This window comes from Taeniopygia guttata, chromosome 24 (genome assembly GCF_048771995.1).
Source record: "Taeniopygia guttata chromosome 24, bTaeGut7.mat, whole genome shotgun sequence".
Lineage (NCBI taxonomy): Eukaryota > Metazoa > Chordata > Aves > Passeriformes > Estrildidae > Taeniopygia > Taeniopygia guttata.
Genome location: NC_133049.1, coordinates 1,112,277 through 1,134,268, shown reverse-complemented (window position 1 = coordinate 1,134,268; position 21,992 = coordinate 1,112,277). Strand labels below are relative to the sequence as shown.

The 21,992-nt window shown below is 49.8% G+C and overlaps 1 protein-coding gene across 7 annotated transcripts in view; it reads left to right on the top strand.

Annotated features, from left to right (window-relative positions):
- The window catches only part of FLI1 (Fli-1 proto-oncogene, ETS transcription factor), an 89,745-nt gene that overhangs the window by 24,460 nt on the left and 43,293 nt on the right, over positions 1-21,992 (top strand). The window contains exon 1 of one of the 7 annotated variants that reach the window (XM_072918127.1): positions 11,596-11,779. The exons of the other annotated variants lie outside the window; for them this stretch is intronic. The gene's annotated coding sequence lies outside the window, so the exon portion shown is untranslated. Of the gene's footprint in view, positions 1-11,595; positions 11,780-21,992 lie in introns of those variants that run through there. 7 annotated transcript variants of the gene reach the window in all.

The following is a 21,992-nucleotide window of genomic DNA, read 5'->3' as shown; positions in this document are numbered from 1 at the left end:
CCACATCAGAACTGGGCAGAGCAGATGCAGGACAGGACTTTGCCGTGGCACCTCTTGGGCCGTTCCGCTGTGCTGCTCTTGGCAGTGGGACTGGATCCTCTGGAGTGTGAGTGTGCAAGGCTGGGTAAAAGCCTTACTCACATAGGATCCTTTTCATGGCAGGAAAAGTGTGAATCCAGTTGTAACTCCAAACCCAAATTCCTTCCTGCCAGGGACATTTCTGTCTGTCAGTGCTGAAGTTGTGTCTCTCCCCTTTGCTGCTTTCCACAGGGCACCCCAAACACAGCTCCACAGCTGCAGGAATGCTCTCCCAGAGCAGCAGGCAAAGGTTCCAACAAAGGGACAGAGTTCATCCCCTCCAGAAAGGGAAAGCAATGCCCTGAGGTTCAAGCTGGCCTGTGATAAATCCTCTGGATTTGCACCACGGCATGTGAGAGCAGACGTGCTCTCATCCTCACAGGACACAGGCTGCTCAGTAATGGATGGAATAAACTTGCAGTTTGCTCCCTGCTCCTCAGTTTTGGTATTCTCCTATGTCATCTGTGCTGCAGGAAGGATGTAATTATGGTTGGTCATTAGTGTGAGGAATTATTTGTGCTGCAGCAGTGCCTGGAGACCAGTGTGGTCTCTGCTGTGTGTAACAGGAGAGTCCTCCTCAAAATTCCTGAACAGTGAAGAAAAGTTAAGGCACTTAATTTGAACTCCAGAGTGGGAGCAGTTCTAGGGCTCTGCTCTACTGTCAGACTTGACCAGGTTCTGTCATTCCTTTCCCAAAATCTCTAAGGTTTCTGTAAAGGATTTTCTTTCCACCCCCACTGCTCCCCATTGAACAGGACTTCCGTAACTTCTTCCTTCTGAGGTTTGGACACTTTCTTCTGACTTGGGGCTGGCATTTGCTCATGGCTGATTCATGCCAGACACACTGCTGCACTTTTCCTTCTCAGCACTTCTGTCCCCAGTGCATTTACAGACCACTGCTGTACCTCATTTGCTGGGACAAACAAAACCCTTATGATCCCTTCACATCTTCCTTCTCCGGGTTATTCCTTAGCTCTCAGCTGCACCTGATCCCACATGGATTTGCCTTTTCTCAGCATCACTGGTGTGGCAACATGCTGTTCCCAGGGCTTGGCTGGAAATGCCCTCCTGATGCAATCCTGGGATTGGGATGCTTTGGCTTTTTTAGGTTCTGGTGAATCAGAAAAATCTGTGCTGTTAATTGACTCCAGCCTTTGTGTCAGCAGTGCCCAGCCTGGCTCAGTCAGTTGTGGTGCCACTGTAGGATCTCAGGCACTTCACCTCTCTGTGCCTCAGCTTCTCCTCTGTGGGACTCAGCAGATGCTCTGTTCCCTCCCTGCCTCCTCTGCTCTGGTTGCAGCAATGCTGTCCCAAGTTGGGAATGACTTTGGCTCTGTTCAGGAGCAGCAGAGATCTCAGTGCAGGCCTGTCCTGCAGTGCCATGACATGGACAGAGAGATCAGAGGTCATTCCCATCCTTGTCCTTCATTAACATCTGACAACCTTCTGCCTGTCCTGGGCCATGGGCGCAGTTCCCAACCTTTGGGGTCCTGCACGTGTTTGCAGTGTGGCTTTGGAGAATGGCAGGAATGCTTTCCCACAGACCAAAGGCCATTCCAGAGGAGGAGGCAGGGTGTGAAGGCCTCCAGGTTTTCCAGGGGTCTGCAGCAAGTGCCCTGGAGGAGGAGGAGGCAGCTGAGTCCGTGTGTGTGCCTGTGGAGCTGCTCCATGGATGCACACACACAGCACTGCCAGCGTTTCAGCAGGGCCTAAATGCCAGATGGGTCTTACATAAGACAAACTCGATGTGTTTAGAAGCCAGCAGCCAGCACAGGCTCAGGACTCTGCTCTGGTTCTCTCTTTCATCCATCCGTTTCTTACCTTATTGCAGTGTGAGGTTCTGTTGTTTCAAAACTAACAGCTGCAGGCTTCCAAAAATAAAAAACAATTCATTAATTAACATACCCCTAAGCCACAGAAACTCCACCTTCTGAGCAGCCCTTTGCTCACCACGTGCAGCTCTGTGCCAGGCTGGGGCAGCTCAGGAGGCCGGGCAAACCTTTGCAAATGTGGGATGTGGAAGGTGTGGGCACTCAGCAGAGAGGGGAAGTGTGGGTGGAACAGGGTAGCAGAGGAGCAGAGAGTGAGCTGGCTGTGCAGAGAAATCCCTCCAAGTCCCGACAGATCACTGTCCCAAGTGCCACCAAGGTCTCTCCTTACCCAGGTCATGACCTCAGCTGTTTTTAGGTCCCAAGGGCTCCCTTTGGTTGAGCTGAGCCTCCACAAGGTGTGTTCTGCTTTCACAGCCTCTCCTAGCACACAAGAACCACTCTGTGGTCCCTTCATGTTTCCATCAGTGCCTCATGTCCTCCCCAGGCTCCTCTCCCTCTGCCTGGGTGTTTGGGGTGCCCACAAATGCAGCAGTGGGGGATACAGGTGGGCACGTGCAGGGTTTGTGCACACAAGGCTCAGTGGATGGGCAATGTCCTGAGTCAACAAAGGGCTCTGGAGTGTCCTCAGCTCAGGGATTAAAGGGATGTGCTCTCACCCTGCACAAACAGCAGGGTAAAGTGCTGGAGTTAAGCAAACAGCTGTAAAATGGCTCAGTCTCAGGCAATGCTGATTTCATATATCACAGAATCATTGCATGGGGTGGGTTGGGAGGGACCTTACAAATCACCTTGTTCCACCCCCTACTGTGAGCAGGGACACCTTCTGCTAGACCAGCTCCAAGCCTGGCCTTGGACCCTTCCAGGGATGGGGCAGGCACAGCTTCTCTGGGCAATCTGTGCCAAGGTCGCATCCAGGACATTTGACATCCATCCCTGGCTCTGCCAGTGACTTTTTGTGCAGCCTTGAGAAGCCACTGAACTCTCAGGCAAGCCTGGCCATTCCCTGTTTATCCCCTGCCTTCCCATCCTTGAGCTGTTTGGAAAAGGAGCCATCCCCAGGGTATCTTTGCCCAGCATAAGCACAGGGGCAACTTGAGGGTTGCTCATCCTGGATTGGGAGGTGAGAATTTCCCCAGGAATTGTGTACAAGACCTGCCCTTGGATATTCACCTTCTGTTAAGGCTCAGTTAAAGTGTTATGGAGATAAGGATACTTCTAGAGAACGTGTTCAGAAACCTGCCATTATCTGTGACAAAGTTTTCTTAGCATATGAGATCCTAATCATACATCTATTATTTAGTGAGAAGATAAGGAGGAGAGATCTCTCAGCTGGTATCTGCTCTGCTCAGCAGATAACAATCAGCTCACATGGCCCTCTTTAAAAACTCTCAGCTTTGGGTAGACTCAAACCATGGCTTTATTCCTTCTCCTTACCCAGAAACCCAGAGCAAATCATCAGATGTTTCTGTGCCTTGATTTTCCTAATTGTAAAATAATAATGGGACACGCTCTTCTGAGGTAAAGCTGAGAAGTGACAAATCTCCACAAAGAGTTTTGTAAGCCCTGGATAAAGAACGTGCAGGTGCCTGAAATGTCAGCAGAAAATCTCTCTGAAATCCAGTTCAAAGCAGCTGGATGCAAGAGCTGCAGCTTTTGAAACTAGGAAAGAGCTATTTATAGGACATAGAGTGTTCTGGTGCTTGTGAAACACAGAGAGCAGCAGTCTGTGCTCTGCAGCCCCACAAGCGGAGGCAGTGCGTTCCCAGGGGGACACGCTGGCCAGGACCTGAGCAGCCCGAGCCCTCGGGGCGAGCAGGGAGCAGGGGATGCATCCCACACATCCAGAGCCCTGCATGGAGCTGCCAGGGCGAGCAGGGAGCAGGGGATGCATCCCACACATCCAGAGCCCTGCATGGAGCTGCCAGGACCTGTGCAGCCCGAGCCCTCAGGGTGAGCAGGGAGCAGGGGATGCACCCACACATCCAGAACCCTGCATGGAGCTGCCAGGGCCTGTGCAGCCTGAGCCCTCAGGGCGAGCAGGGAGCAGGGATTGCATCCCAAAGCATCCAGAGCCCTGCATGGAGCTGCCAGGACCTGTGCAGCCTGAGCCCTCAGGGCGAGCAGGGAGCAGGGATTGCATCCCAAAGCATCCAGAGCCCTGCATGGAGCTGCCAGGACCTGTGCAGCCCGAGCCCTCAGGGCGAGCAGCGAGCAGGGGATGCATCCCACACATCCAGAGCCCTGCATGGAGCTGCCAGGACCTGCTCAGCCCCCCCAGGACACTTCTCCTCCTTCCAGCCCTGACAGTCAGCGATCCAAAGGGGCAGAGAGGGCTGTGAGGTGTCTGGGATCGCAGAGGAGCCGTGCTCTGCTGATGTGGTGACCAGAATTAGAGCAGCAGAGGAGCACAGCTCCTTTGCCGTGCCTTGGCCCTCTCAGCGCTGTCATTGTTTGATTTTGGGCTGCCGGGACAGGTGCAAATCTGCTTCCAGATCACACCCGGGCACATGGCAGGCACATTTTCCCAAGAGGCTGCAACAAGAAGGAACAGCTCTTGTCTCTCAATGCTCCATAGAACTGGGGGCTCTTCTGCAGCACCTGACAGGGCCTTTCCTCCTCTGCTGCACCTTTGTGTCCGCCTGGACAGTCATTTAGCAAGTGCCATTTGTGGCAAGCTGATTCTTAAAAGACAAAGGAGTGAAAAAAACACACTTGAAATGAGTTTTGGTTTTTGAGCAAGCTCAGAGCCTTGGTTGGGTATGGGGGAAGTGCAAGAGTGAGTGCAGGTGTGGGAGGCTGTTACTTCATCACTCAGAGAGAAAGGATGCACAGGCTAAACAAAAAGGTGCAGAAGGCAAATGAAAAGGTGCTGAAGTTACATAAAAATATGCACAAGTTATACAAAAAGATGCACAAACTAAACAGAAAGATGCAGATCCTAAATAAAAAGATACACAAGGTACATTAAAAGATGCCCAAGTTGTATAAAAAGATGCCCAGTTTAAATAAAAAGGTGAGCCAGCAGGCAACCTGAAGTCTAGAGGACCTGGTCTCTTGAGAAGGTCATTCACCTGCTTTTCTAGGCATGAATTAGCGTGTCTTAGAAAAGTGGTTTTTATCTCACTAGTCAAGGACATTTGTAGGGGCCATGAAGCCCAGGTTTCTTCCCTCTGGTTGTACCTCAGTGGAGTGAGGCAGGGTGGGATGAATTTGTGGAATATTAGGACATTCAGAAATATTCTTTGCACATAAACAGCAGGAGCTTCAACTGTTACCTTAGTGAAGGAAATGAGGACAGCCTGGATTTTGTGGGTTTTTTATGGACAGTAACATTGCAGATTCAATGAAACTTCTGCACCTCCCAAAGGCACAGAGGGCAGCCCTGGGATGAGGCTGGAGTGCATTCCCTGTTCACCAGCAGAGCCTGAGGAAGGTGAGGAGCTGGTGGGAGCCATCAGGCAGGTGACAGCAGCCACCAAGGCCCCTGCAGCCTCTGGAGCCACCCAAAGCCCAGGTGTGATGGGATCAGGACACCACAAGGCCAGGGAGGCTCTGGGAAATCAGGGAACTCAGGAGAGAAGCCAGAAAAGGGACAGTGTGGGACCAACTGGCTGCTGCAGAAGGATGGAAGGAGGGACACTGGGTGCTGGGTGCTGACAGTGCTGCTTCCAGCTCTTGTGGGATTTGATGTTCATCTGGAAAGCCTGAATTATGCTCCAACTGCATAAGAATATCACCTTTTATTTAATAGGTGATATTAACTAAATTAATAAATTTTATTAATTTATTAATAAAATTAAGATTGCAGGGAAGAGCTTGAAATTATATCCTAAGAAGTTTGAAAAAAACAGTTATAAATACAATTCCATGTTCAATTAAGGATATGTTCAATTAAAGCATGGGACTGGAAAGCCCCTCATGGCTTGCTGTGTGCATCCTACTAAGGCTCATAGGCACCAGCCACGAATAAAACTCTAAAAACCAACAGCAGGATGGCTTTAGGAGTCTAATTTTAGTCTGTGAGCGATGACCTGGCAAGGGAGGATCAGGTAGAACCTGGGGGGTCAGGGGTGGGCCAGAATGACTTTATACAGGAGATCTGAGAGGAGCCAAAGCAGACACGCCCGGGGAGCCTCAAGCCCCACTGATTTGTAGGGCGGAGGACGAAGCCCTGGGGCAGAGCCCGGGGCCATGGCCAGCCCTGCCTCCGGCCGGGGTGGGAGCTGTGACACTGTGACAGGTACGAGCTCATCGCTCCCGATTCAGCCTGGCAAAGCCCAGCAAAAGCCTTTTGGGAGATGGGGTCTCTGTCTCTGCCCCCCCGCATCCCGTCCGTCTCTATTCTCGCCTCTCTCCGCTGAAAGGAGCGGGGCTCGGAGCGCGTTGATTCATTGGGGTGACAATAGGACACCTGGAGCAGCACCTGTCCCAACAGGATGCAAATGAGCCCGGGGAGCTGCCCGTGCTCCCGCAGCCCTAATGAAGCGCTAATAGCGCTGATAATGCCTCGCACGGCATTCCCGGGGCATCGGCTCAATTGCAGTAATTAATGCGCCCATCCCGAGCAGCAGCGCCCATTCACCGGCACTTCCTGATGCTTTGCTCTCGCTGTTTGCTTTTAAACACACAAACCCGGGACTTATTATATTTGCCAACAATGGCCTCGTGGAGATGCTCTGATTTACTCAGAGATAGAGGGGGACGATCTTTGAAAGCCTAAATTAAAGCAGGATTTCCTTCTGTTTTCTCAAAGGAAAGGTTAACATTTGCTAATAACTGTCACAGGCTGCAAACGGTCTCAGTGTCATATGATGGATTTTTCTGATTGCTTTTAATCAAGGTTTTCAGATATCATGGGGTGTAAACAGAGAAATGAGTTGAGCGCTCGTGAGTTGAACAAACCTCAGGAGATGTGACTCAGATATAGAAGAGCTGTTCTGACAATGAAGTAATAGCAGGTTCTTTGCTGCTCGAGTTCCACTTTTTATCATCATTATTTTAGCGTTCCCCATTCCATATCTGTGGCCGAGATAAACTGTTCGGCAGGGATGGACATGCGCTTTCAAAGGCTGTGTGGGAGGGTGGAGGGCTCTTTACCCCACAGAGATATTAACTTGCTGCCCTATCTATTTCACGTCCTATATTTTTTTGCCTCTTCGGGGAAATTTAGATAATGGGAATGAATAAGAAAAAGTCTCTTTACATGTTCAAACCAGAGAGAGATGGTAAAGGGGAGGCTGGGGATATGGAGATGATCTAGCCATGAAAATTATTATTTTTTGTTCAATGCCTACCTTCGAGAAAGGGATAAATGGGAAGGTGTTTCAATACCCCATCTGAAAATACAGGACACAGAAATGATCCCCCAAAAGATTTGCAGGAAAGGAGGAGTCTGTGCTGCAGAGCTGAGCTCTGATAAAAGGCATTTTGTGCCATCAGTTTCTTTGTGAATAGGACCCAAAATGTGAGCAGAACTTTGGTGCGGGTGCAGCAGGGCCTGCATTTCTCTGCGACTCAGTACACGGTGTGAGAGGTTGTTCTCCTCTCGTGCTGTCTCAGGGGGGATTTGCAAACCGACAGAAACCAAGTTTTGTGCTCACCCCGGTGGCACCAGGGCTCACTGGGGGGACTCCGGGTGCTCAGCAAAGATGAAAAGTCCAAGGAAAGCCGAGGGGGATGAGGGAGTCTGGCAGGAGCACATGGGGTGAAGTGCATGCAAACCTCCAGCTGACACAAGCTGTGTCCTCTCCCACAAAAAGCTTCATCATAATCTGTGCAAACATCACTTCAGGATAAACACAATCCTGCTATAAATACCCCCGGCCATTTCCTGTTGTTCTTTCTGCAGCTTGCACAGGGTTTGTGTCTGGCTGAGGGTGTGACTGAATCCACACAGTCACTCATCGGTCCCCTGCTCTGTGCTCCAGTGAAAATAGCATTTTCTGCTTCAAATCAGCCTCTCTGGGGTTCGTGCCACTGAGCCAAATGTTCATGCTTAATGAACCAGGAATATTCTTTATGGAAGGAATTCAGGGCAGCAAAATGGTAAATTCCTGCTATTGAGATGAGCTGACTTGAATGTCTATATACACTTAATTACAGTTAAATTAATTACACTTCATAACTTAATTACATTTTAATAGACACTTCCCATCCCTGGAAATGTCCCAAGCCAGCTTGGATGGGGCTTGGAGTAACCTGGAGTAGCAGAAGGTGTCCCTGCCCGTGGGGTGGAACGAGATGATTTTTAAAGTCTCCCAACTCAAACCATTCAGGGATCTTATGCCATGGTTTGTCACATTCATCCATATTTCCATCCCAGGTTATTTCAATTTATACACATTCTTAATTTTGGTTCTCAAAGGAAATCGAGCACATTAAAACCTGAATTGAGAGAAGCAGAAATGCAAACACCTCCTGCCTTGTTTTACGACCGATATTTACTGAATTCTGTGTTTTAAGTAGATTTGTTATTTCTGTGAAAATGGAAGCAAAAGTCACACTCCCATCTGCTTGTTAATCACAGACACACCTCAAGGAGAAAGGAAACAAACTGAGGGGAGGGCTCTGGATCCTCATGTATGAATTAAGTCTTTAGAGAACTGGACTGAAAGTTTCTGCAAGTATAGAATTTTTAACTCAGCAGTTTCATTCAAACCACTAATTTTGTTTTAATTTTTTTTTAATAGTTTTGGCAATGTCCTTTTTGCTAAACAAAATGAGCTGAAAGCCTGGGTCACAAATACTTGGCTTAGGCTTTCTACCCAAACAGAGCTAAAAACTTAGGGTCATACATTAAAGATAACTTGGGCACATCCAAAGAAGATACTGTGCTGTTGAGTCTTTAAAAGTTCCTTCCCAAAGTGAAAGACAAACACAGATTTACGTTGCCCAGAGTAATTAAGCTTGGATCTGTCTTTGTGGTTGATTCGATCTGAGAATCAATCCCATCTTTATGAAACTACAGAAATTATAAATTGTTCCTTCAGTTTATATGAGAAATTGAGAAGGGAATTTTTCAGATCATGGACAGACTGGAACTGCCCCACTGGGGAAGGAATCAGGGTCCAATTGATCCCTTTGCTCCTGTCCACAAAATCAGGCAGGAATGCTCAGAAGCAGAATATTCTTTTAAAAGCCCATTGTGAACCAGTTTCCCTGTGAGTGCAGCCAGTGAGGCAGAGTGGGTGTGTGCAACGGAGCTGTTTGCTGGGAGGGGCAGGCAAGGAAATGGGAATTGCAGGCAAGGCTGGGGAGAAAAGGCCTGATGAATGAAACAGAGACAGAATGTTCTGTCCCTGCTCTGGCTGGTTGAGACTTTACCTCCGTGCTATTTTATAGGAGCTGAGTGAAGGCACAGAGTAGGATTTGAGATTTAAATGAAGGATAAAATGTATTTGCTTGCCTGATTCAGATTTTCCCCTTCAAAGATGCCTCTGAAGAAAACCTCTTGTTTACACATCCCACTGTGGCTCAGTACCTGAGGCAGTGCCCTGGGAGCCCAAATCCTTGTGCTCTCAGCCGAATTTTGCTGCAGTTGTGCTGTGTGACCCCCAGTACTTGATGTCCTGGGGCCTCCTGTGACTGTATGTTACAGAAAAGTTGTTCAGAGATGAGAAAAGCAGTGTGAAATCTGCCCCTAAAGGTGCCCTTGAGCGTGTGAGGGAGAGGCAGGCAATATTTTGACATGTTTAACAGTCCCCACCAACATTTTTTCCTTGATGACACTGAAAAGGTTGTTTCCCTGGTTAACCCTGAGGTCCCCTGGCATTCCCAAACATGTTCTGTCTGGGGTGACATGGAGAAGGAGGAGGGGACAATAAAACATCAGTGAGTACATCAGTGTGAGATATGTAAAAGATCTGCCCATGATCTCCACAGCCTCTGCTTCCCCAAACCTACATTTATCTGTGTAATTAAAATGTGACCAGCAGAGGCTTTGCCCCACCACCTTCTCCTGGGAGCTGACTCCTATTCCCAACCTATTCCTCCCCACATCCCTGGCAGTGCCCAAGGCCAGGTTGGACAGGGCCTGGAGCAGCCTGGGACAGTGGAAGGTGTCCTTGCCCATGGCAAGGGTGGGACTGGATGGGCTATGAGGACCTTCCAGCCCAAACCCCGCTGTGACTCTGCAATTCTAATTTTGAAGTGCTTTACCCATTGTAGCTCCATCAGGTGTTTTGTCAGCAAGTCCCCAGGTCCTTTCAAAGCTTTGTTCCTTGTGAGAGACTGATTTTTTTACTGGCAACCCTACAAACATCATCTGAACCAATGTTTGGGATCTCTTGGTTGCCCCCATGGAAGAGGAATTCCATCATCACCCTCACCTGAGACCCCCAAGAAGAGGCAGGGCAGCTCCCAGGGAGGCACTGCTGAATTGCTGAAATCTCACTCCCAGAGGATGCTGATGAGGAAGGTGACTGTAAGACCTGCCACGAAGCACTCCTGCTTCTTCCCTTGGATGTTCCTGTGGAGCCTTCCCAACCAGGGAGAACCTGTGCCTTCACAGGGCCCCACTGAGCTCCCTGGGTGCTGAGGGCTGGGAGGAAAATCAGACCCCCAGAAAACTCAATTCAGGTTTGCAAGAGCTGCTCAGAGCAGTCTGTGCCAGGTATCACAGGAAGATCCAGTTTTCCTTTGGTCTCTCTGAGACCTCCATAGTCCTGCCAGGATAAGAATCTGATGTGGTTTGAGTCACCGTGATATCAAAATGCTGAATGTTAGTGATATTGAGGTGCAGGCCAAAACAAAATAGAATTTCTTAAATTATTTCTAAGCATCCAAATGCTTCTTTAGTGTTTGTATAAAGTATTAAAAAATATAATTAAAAGTCTACAGACTCCAACTGCTTGGCTATTGGAAGTTTTCCAGGACAGATCCTGTGTGGGTTGGAATCATTCTTGCATTCACACAAAGCACAAAAATACACAAAGAGTTGCAGGGAAGGCTGGATCACACATCACCCCAAAGGCAAAGGGTGATGCCTGGGCATGGGCAGCCTTAATTTGGCCCTGTTCCCAAGGCTGTGACAGAATTCACTGTGTTTGTACCAGGGACAGATAGAGGAGATTCCTGTGAGACACAGTCTGACCTTTTCCTATGTGGTGTCTTTTCCTCAGAAAGATGCAAATGGATCCAAGCCCGCCTGTTCCTGGAAAGACTGAGCTCTGACAGGCTGCCCTGCTTGGTGCCTTGTCAGGTTTTTCAAGTCTTCCTTTGAAACTCCACTTTAGTTGGAAACCAACTGCAATATTTTAAGGACACAAAAAGATTAAAGCTGCAATGAAACACTCAGAATATCCAAAACAAACTTTGGTAAATTTAAGGTGGAATTCTCTGGATAATTGTTTTGACCTTCTGTCGGACATTAGGATTGAAAATTTTCCCCCAACCTCTAGAATTTTTTTCAGGATACAACAAGGATCTCCCACCACATTCTGGACTTTTCCATCCCTTACCCCATGGCCTTGGCACCCTTTTTACCCCTCATTTTATACAGAAAACTTTGCCTAGAGCTGAACTAACAACTTTGATGGTAAATGAGCCCCCATTTCCCAAATGTGACTGTAGTATTGAAACCACAGGACCGTCTGATGGGCGCTTCCTGGCTATTTCCTGCTTGCTTGAAAGCTGAGGAAATGAGGTATGCTGAGGTGTGACCTCTGTTTGTTTGTAGGGGGAGATGACTAAGAGACAGAGACACAGAGCATGACCAAGGTGCTGGGATCAGAAAAGAGAAAAGCCCTTAAGAGCCCATTCCTGAGGCATTTTGAAATGAATGTTAAACACTGCACCAGGATTACCCTGCAGGGACTGCCTGACACTCTCAGCCAGGGCACAACCTGGCCTGGGCCCAGGACTCTGCCGAGGTGTGCCTCAATTGATTTTCTTGGGTTTAAGCCCTCAGCTTCACTAAAATCAGGAATGGGTCTTTGAGGGATGGTTGGTTGTTGGTTTGGTGTGGTGTGGTTTGGTCTGGTCTGGTTTAGTCTGGTCTGATTTGGTTTGGTTTGGGTTTGGTTTGGTTTGGTTTGGTTTGGTTTGGTTTGTTCTGGTCTGGTTTAGTCTGGTTTGGTTTGGTTTGGTTTGGTTTAGTCTGGTTTGGTTTGGTCTGGTTTAGTTTGGTCTGGTTTGGTTTGGTCTGGTTTGGTTTGGTTTGGTCTGGTTTAGTCTGGTTTGGTTTGGTTTGGTCTGGTTTAGTCTGGTTTGGTTTGGTTTGGTTTGGTCTGGTTTAGTCTGGTTCAGTTAGGTTTGGTCTGATTTGGTTCAGTTTGGTCTGGTTTGGTTTTGGTTTGCTCTGCAGTGCTCCCGTTCTCCTGCCAAGACAAGCGCAGGGCCATCCCTGGCTGTGGCCAGCCCAGGGACTGGCACAGTGTGAAATGCCAGCCCAGGGACTGGCACAGTGTGAAATGACAGCCCAGGGACTGGCACAGTGTGAAATGCCAGCCCAGGGACTGGCACAGTGTGAAATGCCAGCCCAGGGACTGGCACAGTGTGAAATGACAGCCCAGGGACTGGCACAGTGTGAATGCCAGCCCAGGGACTGGCACAGCGCAGGGCACAGAGGGATTCCTGGGGCTGGGCGAGCCCCTTCTCCCCCACACCCCAGAGAGCCCAGGCTGATGCCGGTTGTTTTAACCCCCTTTAACCAGAGCTGTACCAGCCAGCAGGCTCTCCCTGGAGCCCTGCCGGCACGATGGGTCCCTGCAGGGTGGCTGCTGCTCGCTGCAGGCAGGGCTGGGAGGCAGGCTGGGCTATTAGCAGGGAAAGCTGATTGATTTATGAGAGCAGAAGTCTCCTGCTCGCCCCAGCACAGGTTATTCTCCAAATGCAAACTCTCCTTCACTTCTCACACACAAAGTGGCCGAGTGCTGTGTTATGAATGGGCCCCTTTGTTACCCTGGGCCCGACACCACAGACTGTTTAGTTCATGCCTGTGCTTTAGCAAAGGAGGACAGGGTCTGCAAGACAGATGTGCCCTTTAATTGCAGGGAAATATTAGAAGATCGTTAAGCCATTTCTGACAGGGCATTCCTCTGGCTCAGGGAATGGGGAGTTTTTTCGGGAAGGCCAAGGAGCAGCCCTGTCTTGCCAGCCCCACAAACAGGACCTTGTCCTGCTCCCTCACCCCAACACTAAATAAAACCAGAGGAGGTTCACTCAGAAGCCCCAGTTTGCTGCCAAAGCTGCAGAGCTACATCTCAGAGAGAGTCCTCCTTACACTGCATCTGATAAAAGGCTTTTCAACACAGCTCAGGGGACTTGCCCTGCTGGAGATAAGAGCAGTGCTATCAGCTCTGTTGAGAACATGGAGATGTGCCGAGGGTTCTGCTTCTTATTTGTGTTACTGAGCCCAGGCTGAGTGTAAGAAACTCTCCAGCAAAAGGAAGACACACTGCAGTCAGCTCAGAAAACAACCCAAAGTGCAGGGGGAAAGGCAGATCTTCTACTCTATAGGAGAGAGAGCTTCAGGGGTGGCCTGGGGTTTAGTCATGGTTTTATTCTTGGTCAGATACACTGACACAATGACTTGGAGCAGTGTTTGGGTGCTTTGTCTTGGTTCCCATGCTGCAAAGTTACTGCAACAGCCCCATCTGTGTCTGCAGGGCACCCCTGAGATGGTGGCTTTATATCTTGAGATCGTTGCTATGACAGAACTTGACAGCCCCTACTTCAGCTATCAACTCAGAGCTAATGATTTTCATTTAAAATACAGCAAAATAAACCAGGACAAACCCATCACATTGATTGTACAGGTGGAGATCTGCTGAGGGATAACGTGAATCCCATAGAGGTCTGAGCGGAGGTCCTGGGGATGGCAGAAACCTGCAGAATCAGCCCCAAACTGGCCCTTGGGGACAGTGTGAAAGAGGAGAAGGATGCAGAGCTGAGTGACCTGGCCAAAGTCACAGCACTGAGTGGGCTCTGGGCTGGGATTTGCCTTCTGGGAGCCCTGGCTCCCAGCCCCTCCCAAACTCACCAGGAGCCTCTGCTGCAGCCCTTGTCTGACCTCCATGCAGCAGAACATCCAAAATCCCTGCCAGGGGCTCACACATGGACCCTGCTGCACCAGACATTGGGTCTCCCAGGCATGGAAAACTGTCCCTGGGCACAGACTTGGACCATTCTATGATTCTGGGATTTCTTGAGGTGCTAAGGGACCTCATTTATCTGAGCCAGGCTTAAAGCCCTTCTCAGTACCACACTGATAAAGCCAACGGCCTTTTTGTTAATGGTCACTGATAACAGATTTTGGAGAGGGCTTTTTGCTCAGTCTCAGAGGAAAGTCAGTTTTGCTTCGTCTATCAATCCTACCCCTGGGATAACACTTGGCTGTTCTGTGGCCTCCTTCTCCAAGGACAAGGGATTTACAAAATCTGAGCTGTTTAGGGGGTAGCATCACATAGACAGGGAAACTGAGGCATGGGGACATTAATACAGCTGTGAAAGAGTCCTTCTCTCATTTTTACTCTCACATCTGCTGTTGGGTGAGCCAGGAGCCAGTATGCAGTGCCTGGTTCTTGTAGATTCTTGCTGATTCAAGCCTGGTTCTTGTAGGTGTAACACCAGAGAAGGTCTTGGACGTGTTTATTTAGTGGGAATGTTTGTCCTCAGCAAGAGCTTCACTACATTTATGCAGCAGAGGCTCTTTCCCTGCTGCAGCTCCCTGGAACTATTGGTGGGGTGGTCTTTGCTCTGCTATGTTTGATATCAGGAGGAGGAATAGCACCTTGTCAACTCCTTTCTGTATGGCAATGTAAACTTTGGGTTCCAGCCGAGATGCCAGGATGGGATTCAGCCTTTTTGTCCAAGAGGTAGGTGGGATGGCAATCCCTGAATCCTTCCAGGACTTTCCTCTTGCATTAAAGTTAAAACATCAGTGTTCCTTTCTAAAGAAATCAAAAGCCCCTGGGAATTTCCACTGGTGTAAACTGGGTTTTCCTGTTCAAATATCTCGATGGAGATTGACAAAGAAAATATCTCAGAGTAATCTTGCGGAGCTGTTTTCCTTGGAATGCCACGGGCAGGCTTGTTCACAAAATCTCTGCTTTTGCTATAGGCGTAGGCAGAAACAATCCCCTCAACTGGAGCCACAGGGGCTGGGCTCGGTGCACAAGGAAAACGCAGATCCGTGACATCCCAGCAGGGTGGCAGCCCTCGGTGCCTCTGCCAGGGTCAGCAGAGCAGCTGGGGTGTGGGTCAGGAGCCAGCAGAGGCTGGAGTGCTGCACAAAGGCACTCGGGTGTGCCCAGAGGCAGGGAAATGCAAACCTGGGCCAGTCACGATATTTGAGAGGAATTTACGGCACTGTGGCTCCCAACACCTGTAAGTGAAAGTGTGATTTGTGTGACTTCAGGCTCTTTGGGAATCTCTCCATCAGGACCTGTCCATCCTAGTCAGAGCCCTTTGCCTGGTGCAGAGACAGAGATCAAACTCCTGGTGCTGGATCAGGAGTATGCATCTGCTCCTTGGGGAGCAAACAGGTTCCTGTGAGTCCTGGACCACCTCCCCCCTCCTCTTATCTCTGGGCTCCATGTGGTGCAGGCCCTGGCCCAGCCCAAGGAACTGCTCTGGGCTCAAACCCCGAGTTTGCACTCTGGGTGTCTTGGGCACCCAAAGCCTGAGCTCAGATTTAACCCAAACCTGGCTGGAGGCTCAGGACACAAATAGATTCAAGCCCTCACAGTGGAAAACCCAAGCCACATCTCGTTTTGGATTTAGCTGCATGACTGTGTTGGACTTGTGTGTGCCCCCATAGAGTGTCCAAAGCTTCACTATGCACTGTAGGTGTTGGTGATGGGTTATTCCTTATCCTTCCTTTTAGCTGAGCATTCCCTCCAGAGCTGCTGAGGTGCTCCAGGCTCCTGGCCCAGGGAGCAGCGCAGGCTGTGCTCGCTCCTGGAGATGCTGCTGGGATCCTTTGGTGCTGTTGTTTTTCCTCAGCCTGGGATAAGTCATCTCGGGCTGCAGGAGCTTGTTTTGTTCTCTGCGGATGGAAACAAAACAGCCCCCGATGGCCGCTTCCTGATGGGTTTCCTGCGATTGTGCAGGGAATGGTGTCAGGGAACAAAACAGGATACGACACAGGCTTGTGAATGTAACCAGGACAATGGTATCAAAGTGGAATAAAAATAATGAATGGGCACTGCTGGAGCCTTGAGTCACAACCTGAAATATTTGTGTCTCCCGAAGCTGCCACCTCCCACCTCTTGAATTCCTGGGAGAACGCTCCTTTTAGTTTCCAGTGCTTTGGCTGTAGGAGCCCAAAGAGAAAAGATAAGGTTTCATGGTTTGCATCTATTCCTTCATGCTTTTAAGGCTCTGCTTTCTGTCCTTTTCCAAGGCAGCTTCAGAGGAAGCCCAGAGATGGGACAAACCTTCTCCCACAACAAACCCCCAGTATTTTTGGGTTTCTCCATTTGTTGTTTTCCTTTCTAGGGTGAATCAGTTATATTGAAAGCTTCAATTTATCTCTGCATGTTGAAAAAAAAACCAGCAGGATTGTCACGGTCTCAGTTTCTGACACGAGTAAAACTACCCCTCAGAAGCTCAGCTTTGAGGGACAAGGTGATACCACTGCAATGGCAGATGCAGCTTGGGGTGAGCTCAGCTCTCCTGACACAAAGTACTGGGTCAGTTTGCAAAATCCTGATGGAATACTGGCCACTGGCAAGAGCCTCTGGCAGCACATCAAGGCAAGGGGCTGGGCACTGGGTGCTCCAGGACAGAACTGAGGTCAGCACAGCATTTCTGCATTTGTGCTCCAGGATTCTTGGGGTTTGTCTGCAAGCCAGACTCTGAAACCATCTTGCAGTTTCCCTCCCTGTTTCTTCAGCAGAGAAGACCATAAAAATGCTACAATAATATTTACTGAAGGCTGCATGTTCCCAGTTACTTCCATGTGTCTCTGTTTACAAACACATCTGCTCAGAGCAAGGCAATTATTTTAAAAGCTTCAGGGGACAAAGAAATGAAATGAAAAGGAAGGTGAGCTAGAGCTGGGTGGATTTGAGTGCTCAGCCCTGGGAAGCAATCACCCAACAGTGTCAGTCTCAGTGAGAAGGGGATACAGCTTTGGGGGAGAAGAGCTGTGGGCACAGAGGAGTGGAGATACAAGCACAGGAAAGTGACTGAGGGGAGTGCTAATACCTGGCAAAGGCTGATTGATTTTCTGGGAATATGACATGGCTTGGAAAAGATCTTGTGAGATCATACAGTCCTCAGCCTGAGCAGGGTCAGGCGGGTTAATCCACAGAGGTGAATCCTTTTGTGTTCTGTGTCACTTCAGTCTCCTGAGAAAACACCAGCTCAGGACTGTCCATCCCAGTCAGAGCCACCCTCTGGCTTTGATCAGATACCACATTTCCAGTGATTCAGTGAAATCACCTCCAAGATAAGAAACCTGGCCCAAGCCATGCCAAAAGTAAAGCTTCCAGAACTCAGGACAGGTTTCACTCTGGCCTCATCCTGAATTGCCTCATGTGTCCTGGTTGGCAGAACTGGACAGGGAACAGAAGCCAGGAATTCTCTGGGAAGGGCAGCCAGGAGCTGTGTTTGTCCCAGCAGACACACACCTCATCCCAGTGTCCGTCCCAGCAGCCTGGGGAGCACTGGGGAGGGCAGGAGCGCTTGGGGAGTTCCCTGCCACAGCCCAGGGATGGGATGAGCCAGCTGGGGACTGGCAGGGCCGCTCCTGTTCCTGCACAGCTGCTCATGTTCCAAGGGACGGGGGCTGCAGCACGCTCCAGGATTTCAGGTGATGGGGATGGGATGGTCCCTCCAGCCTCAGATTTCACCACATTTACTTTCCAGAGGTTGAGAGGCCACAGAGATAATTTGGGAAGTTTTTTTTTAATTGTACCTCCATTCCTGGGCCTGTGCTGAGACCTCCCAGAGGCTTTTTCCTGGGGATTTCCCACAGTTCCAGGCCTGGTTTAAGTCTCCTTATCATTATGCTTAATGCAGCAGCTTGCTGGGAAAGAGAAACTGTCACCTGGTTATTCCCAGTTGGCTGGAAACAAACCAAAATAGGCCCTGAAACCATTAATGTGAAGTCTAGATGGAGGAAAAAAATTTCTTTGGTCCAGATCCTATAAAAGTGTGCCTGAAGTAAAGTGCTTTTCTAAGAAGTGAAGTACAGAAGAATGATTTCTATTTTTATCCTTTTTGAGTCTGCTTTTGGGGCTCTTGAGATGAAAATAATAAAGAATTTATTTTAGCAGCCTTCTTTTACCCACTTGATATAAAATTTCATGGAAATAACCCCCAAAAGATAAAGATATATGGTTTTTTTTTTTCCTTCTGAGGAGTTTTACCAAATAATTTTGCCCAAATTTTGAGCTGTCTAATTTCAGCATGATTTTGGTGGTTTTCAGGATTTTTGCTGTTTCTGCTGCTTTTACTCCTGCTTTGTTTCCCCCTAACATGAGTTACCACATTGTGGTTTCCCATTCATTTAAATTGTGAGGGAACTATGGTGTATTCCAAGGCTGCCAAGCTAGCCTTGGATGGAGTAGCCTGGGTGGAAAGAGAAGGAAAAGGGAGGAAAGGGAAGAAAAGGCAGCCTGGGCTGAGTGGGTGGCTCTCTGTCCAGGTCACTGCCCTGCTCGGTGGCTCTGAGCAAGTCTCCAGTGCAGGCTGCACAAAATCTTGCGGTGTGGGATGCTCTAAAATTATTAAATGAAACCTCTGTTTTATACCCACAGAAATCCTCAGATCTGCAGAGGCTTGGACACAGTGTTAAATGTTTACTGCTGTCTTAACCCTGAGTGCTGTTGCAGCAGGGAAGGGGGCTTGGAGCAGCCTGGGATAGGGGAAGGTGTCCCTGCCCTTGGCAGGAGGTGGAACAGGAGGAGCTTTAAGGTCCCTTCCCAGCCAAAGCATTCATGATTCTGTGACAGCAGCCTGCATCTCATCCCATCCCTCCTGGGGCAGGGCCAGCTCTGGACAGGGATTCCAGCAGCTGGGATGTCCCAGCCCCACCAGCAGCAGCTCAGTGGGGAAATGCTGTGAGCAGCACAGTGGGGACAGTGGGCAGTGCTGCAGGTGGGTACCAGGGGGAAGAACAGGGCACCTTGAAGTGACAGCTCTCATCCTGCTGGACTCACCAGGGGGATGATGGATCTCCAGCTGCAGCCAGGAAATGCTAAGCAGGACTTGAGTGGATTGTGAAGGGTACAAGACTGGATTGTGGCTGTTGGCAATCAAATGTTCATGGTTACAGTTTTCTGGGGAGTCCCTGCCCCAGTCACATCCTGTAAGGAAGGTGGAATAGCAGGAGCAAACCTCAGGAAAAGTGGTCTGGAAAAGCTGCAGAGGCAATTCTTGGATTGATTGGGAGCAAGGGAAGAGTGGATATCTGAGAGTGTGTCCAGAGGATTCCTGTGTGTGTCCCAGGGGCAGCACTGGCCAGGGCTCAGGGCCCCACAGTGTGCACAGTACATGGCAACAGAGGAGGGGGAGGCAGGGAGAGGGGAATGCTCCCTAAAGGTGATGCCAAAGATCGAGGGCAGGTATGAGAACAGTCTGTCCTCCAATCCAGTGCCCGATCCTCCCTAATGTGCTGCCCCACAATCAGCACAGACCCTGCTCCTTTTTGAATTTCTTATTTGACTCATTTTCTTGTAAGTCTGATGTTATCTCTGTGCTCATATGAGATGTTGGCAGCAGAAACGCTGACTTGTAACACTGCAGTGCCAAAGTCATCTCTACTCCACGGCTGCTCCTCGGTGCAAACCCTGGGCCGTGTGTGAGGCTGCTGGACCTCGGATTTTGGTGGTTTACATTGTTAGGTCTGGGCTCTTCAGGTCTGTGTTGGCAACATTCTCTTTACAAAAATATTTCAGGATTGATTTTCTCACAGGACCAGGAGTGGTGAAATTTTGGGGAGGGGGCAAAAGGAAAGGAAACAGCCACATCTCTAGCAGTGGAGTCATCTCTCCATGGCACAATGGTTCAGGTACTCAGCACTGTCTTCTCTTCTAAGGCAGCTTTTGTGGAGGAAGATGAGGCTTTGATCTTTAGCAATGCCTTTTAAATGCGGTTATGTCCAGAAAAGTGAATGTAGAGAGCTAAAAGTTGATGTTCAGTGAAATCTCATTGCACACACATGGAACAGCCTCAGTTATTTGGGACACCTAGGGTGAGAACACTGACTACTCACCTCACCAGCCCTTGTTCCCCTGGCCTTTCTCATGTCTCAAATGTCCTGTTCAATTCATTAATTAAGTGAAACCTTGCTAAAGTGTGTGTGTCATCTCCCTTTGCAAGATCAGGAATGCTTGGTTGAAGCCCTCACAGAATGTCAGACTGACTGTTCCTGCCCTCAGGGCCACAGCCAAACTGTGTCACCCACTATGTCCCCCTCAGCCTGGGACCTGGGTCAGGATGGCTCATCCAAGTAGAGGCAAACCTGATAATTCACTCTCTGACAACTGGAAACTGCTGTATAAATAGGAGGGACACCATGGGTTCCTACCTGAGGGATGCAGGAGTGCGTGCCAGCTCCTCCTTTGAGGCAGTCACTGGTGGGTGTAATGAGCTTGTTAATAAAGAGCTGAACATTAATGAAGGCATAAGCCCTGTTCATTTCAGTGGGCTTCCCTGGAGGGGCAGGGGCTGGGGCTGGGGATGGGCTGCCCAGGGAGCTGGACAAGCTGCGAGCTTCCACAGCAACATTTATGCCAGGAATGTGATTAAAAGCTGGAAAAACTGAGGCCAGCCTATTCCCAGGGGCACTATAAGGTAACATATATGCCAGAGGAGCACACACAGCTCCTGTCTCGGCCTCAGGCCGAGGCAGCGCCGTGGGGGGACCTGGCGGGCTGCGCCCCACCCGGGCAAGCTGTGTTGGCACCTGGACACCTCGGAGTGTTTTCCCAGCCTCCAAACACTGAGCAGCTCTGATTGCAGGGCGGAGGAGCTCGGTGTTCGATGGAGCTGCTGCCCTGTGCCTCAGGCAATGCCCTGTGAGCAGGCCGGGCCTGGCCGGCCCTGCTGGGAGCTGCGCCCACAGCGAGCTGGGAGGGCTGTGCGGGTCCCCTCAGCCTGGCACCGAGCCCTGCCCCTCAGGAGAGCCTCAGCCAGGGCTGCCCTCAGCCAAGGCTGCCTGCTGCTTGCCCCACGCTTCTTCTGTGAGCTGGATGTGGGCACAGGGCTGAGCTGTGGCAGCGGGGCTGGCTCAGTGCCACCCGACCCGCCTTGCATGTCACCAGCACGCTGGTGCTGTGCCCCTGGAGCTGAGCAGGTGCCACCAGCACTATCTCTGCTCATCTCCCCTGCGCCTGAGCCTTTGTGCCGCCACCAGCTCATTCAGCTCGGCACTCCTGCCCCAGGAGCTGCCAAGAGCAGCGGAGCAGTCGGGTTTCTGCTCCTGTTTTCAGGATGAAACTGTTCCCGCAGCACGAGGCAGAGCTCGGTCCCAGCGCCCCAGTGAGGTCATTGCTGCCCCAGTTAACACCAGTTGCATGCAGGCAGGTCTGAGCAGCCACTTTGTCTTTCAAGGAAGATCCTTATCTGAGGAGGTTCTGTGCCACCTACTCTGTGTCACAGAGCAGCATGTACTTGCTTGTATACATAAAGTTGTACTTCGTGCAGCCCCAGGGTCTTGGTCCAGGGTTATTCTGTGGAGTGTTGATAAGTTTAGGGATTTTTGGGACAGCCAGAGAGATCCCTTCTTCCAATTTCTTTACTACCAGAGAATATCTTCTCAAGAAAAATGGCTTTAGGCAGAACAAGCAGCCTGGAATTAAGAGTGCCTGGCTAAGCTTGAATGCTGAAGAGCCCTCCAACCCCTGCATAAGTCCTGCTGAATTGCCTGTAAAAATCTTGTGAGCAACCTCTCACACTGATTTTGCGGGATAGCTGTCATTATAGTTATTTTCCCAGATATTTCACTAAAACCAAAACCAATTTCTTGTATGTTTTTAGACTATGTTTTTAGATTGGAAATCTCCAAACCCAAATATACAAAATTTTTATCTGATGAATTTGCACGCATTTCCCTTGTCTCTGCCTTGCTGAAACTGGGTCTAGCGGCGCATAAGGCAGTCCAGCAGCCCAGTGTGAGGTTCACCCACCACA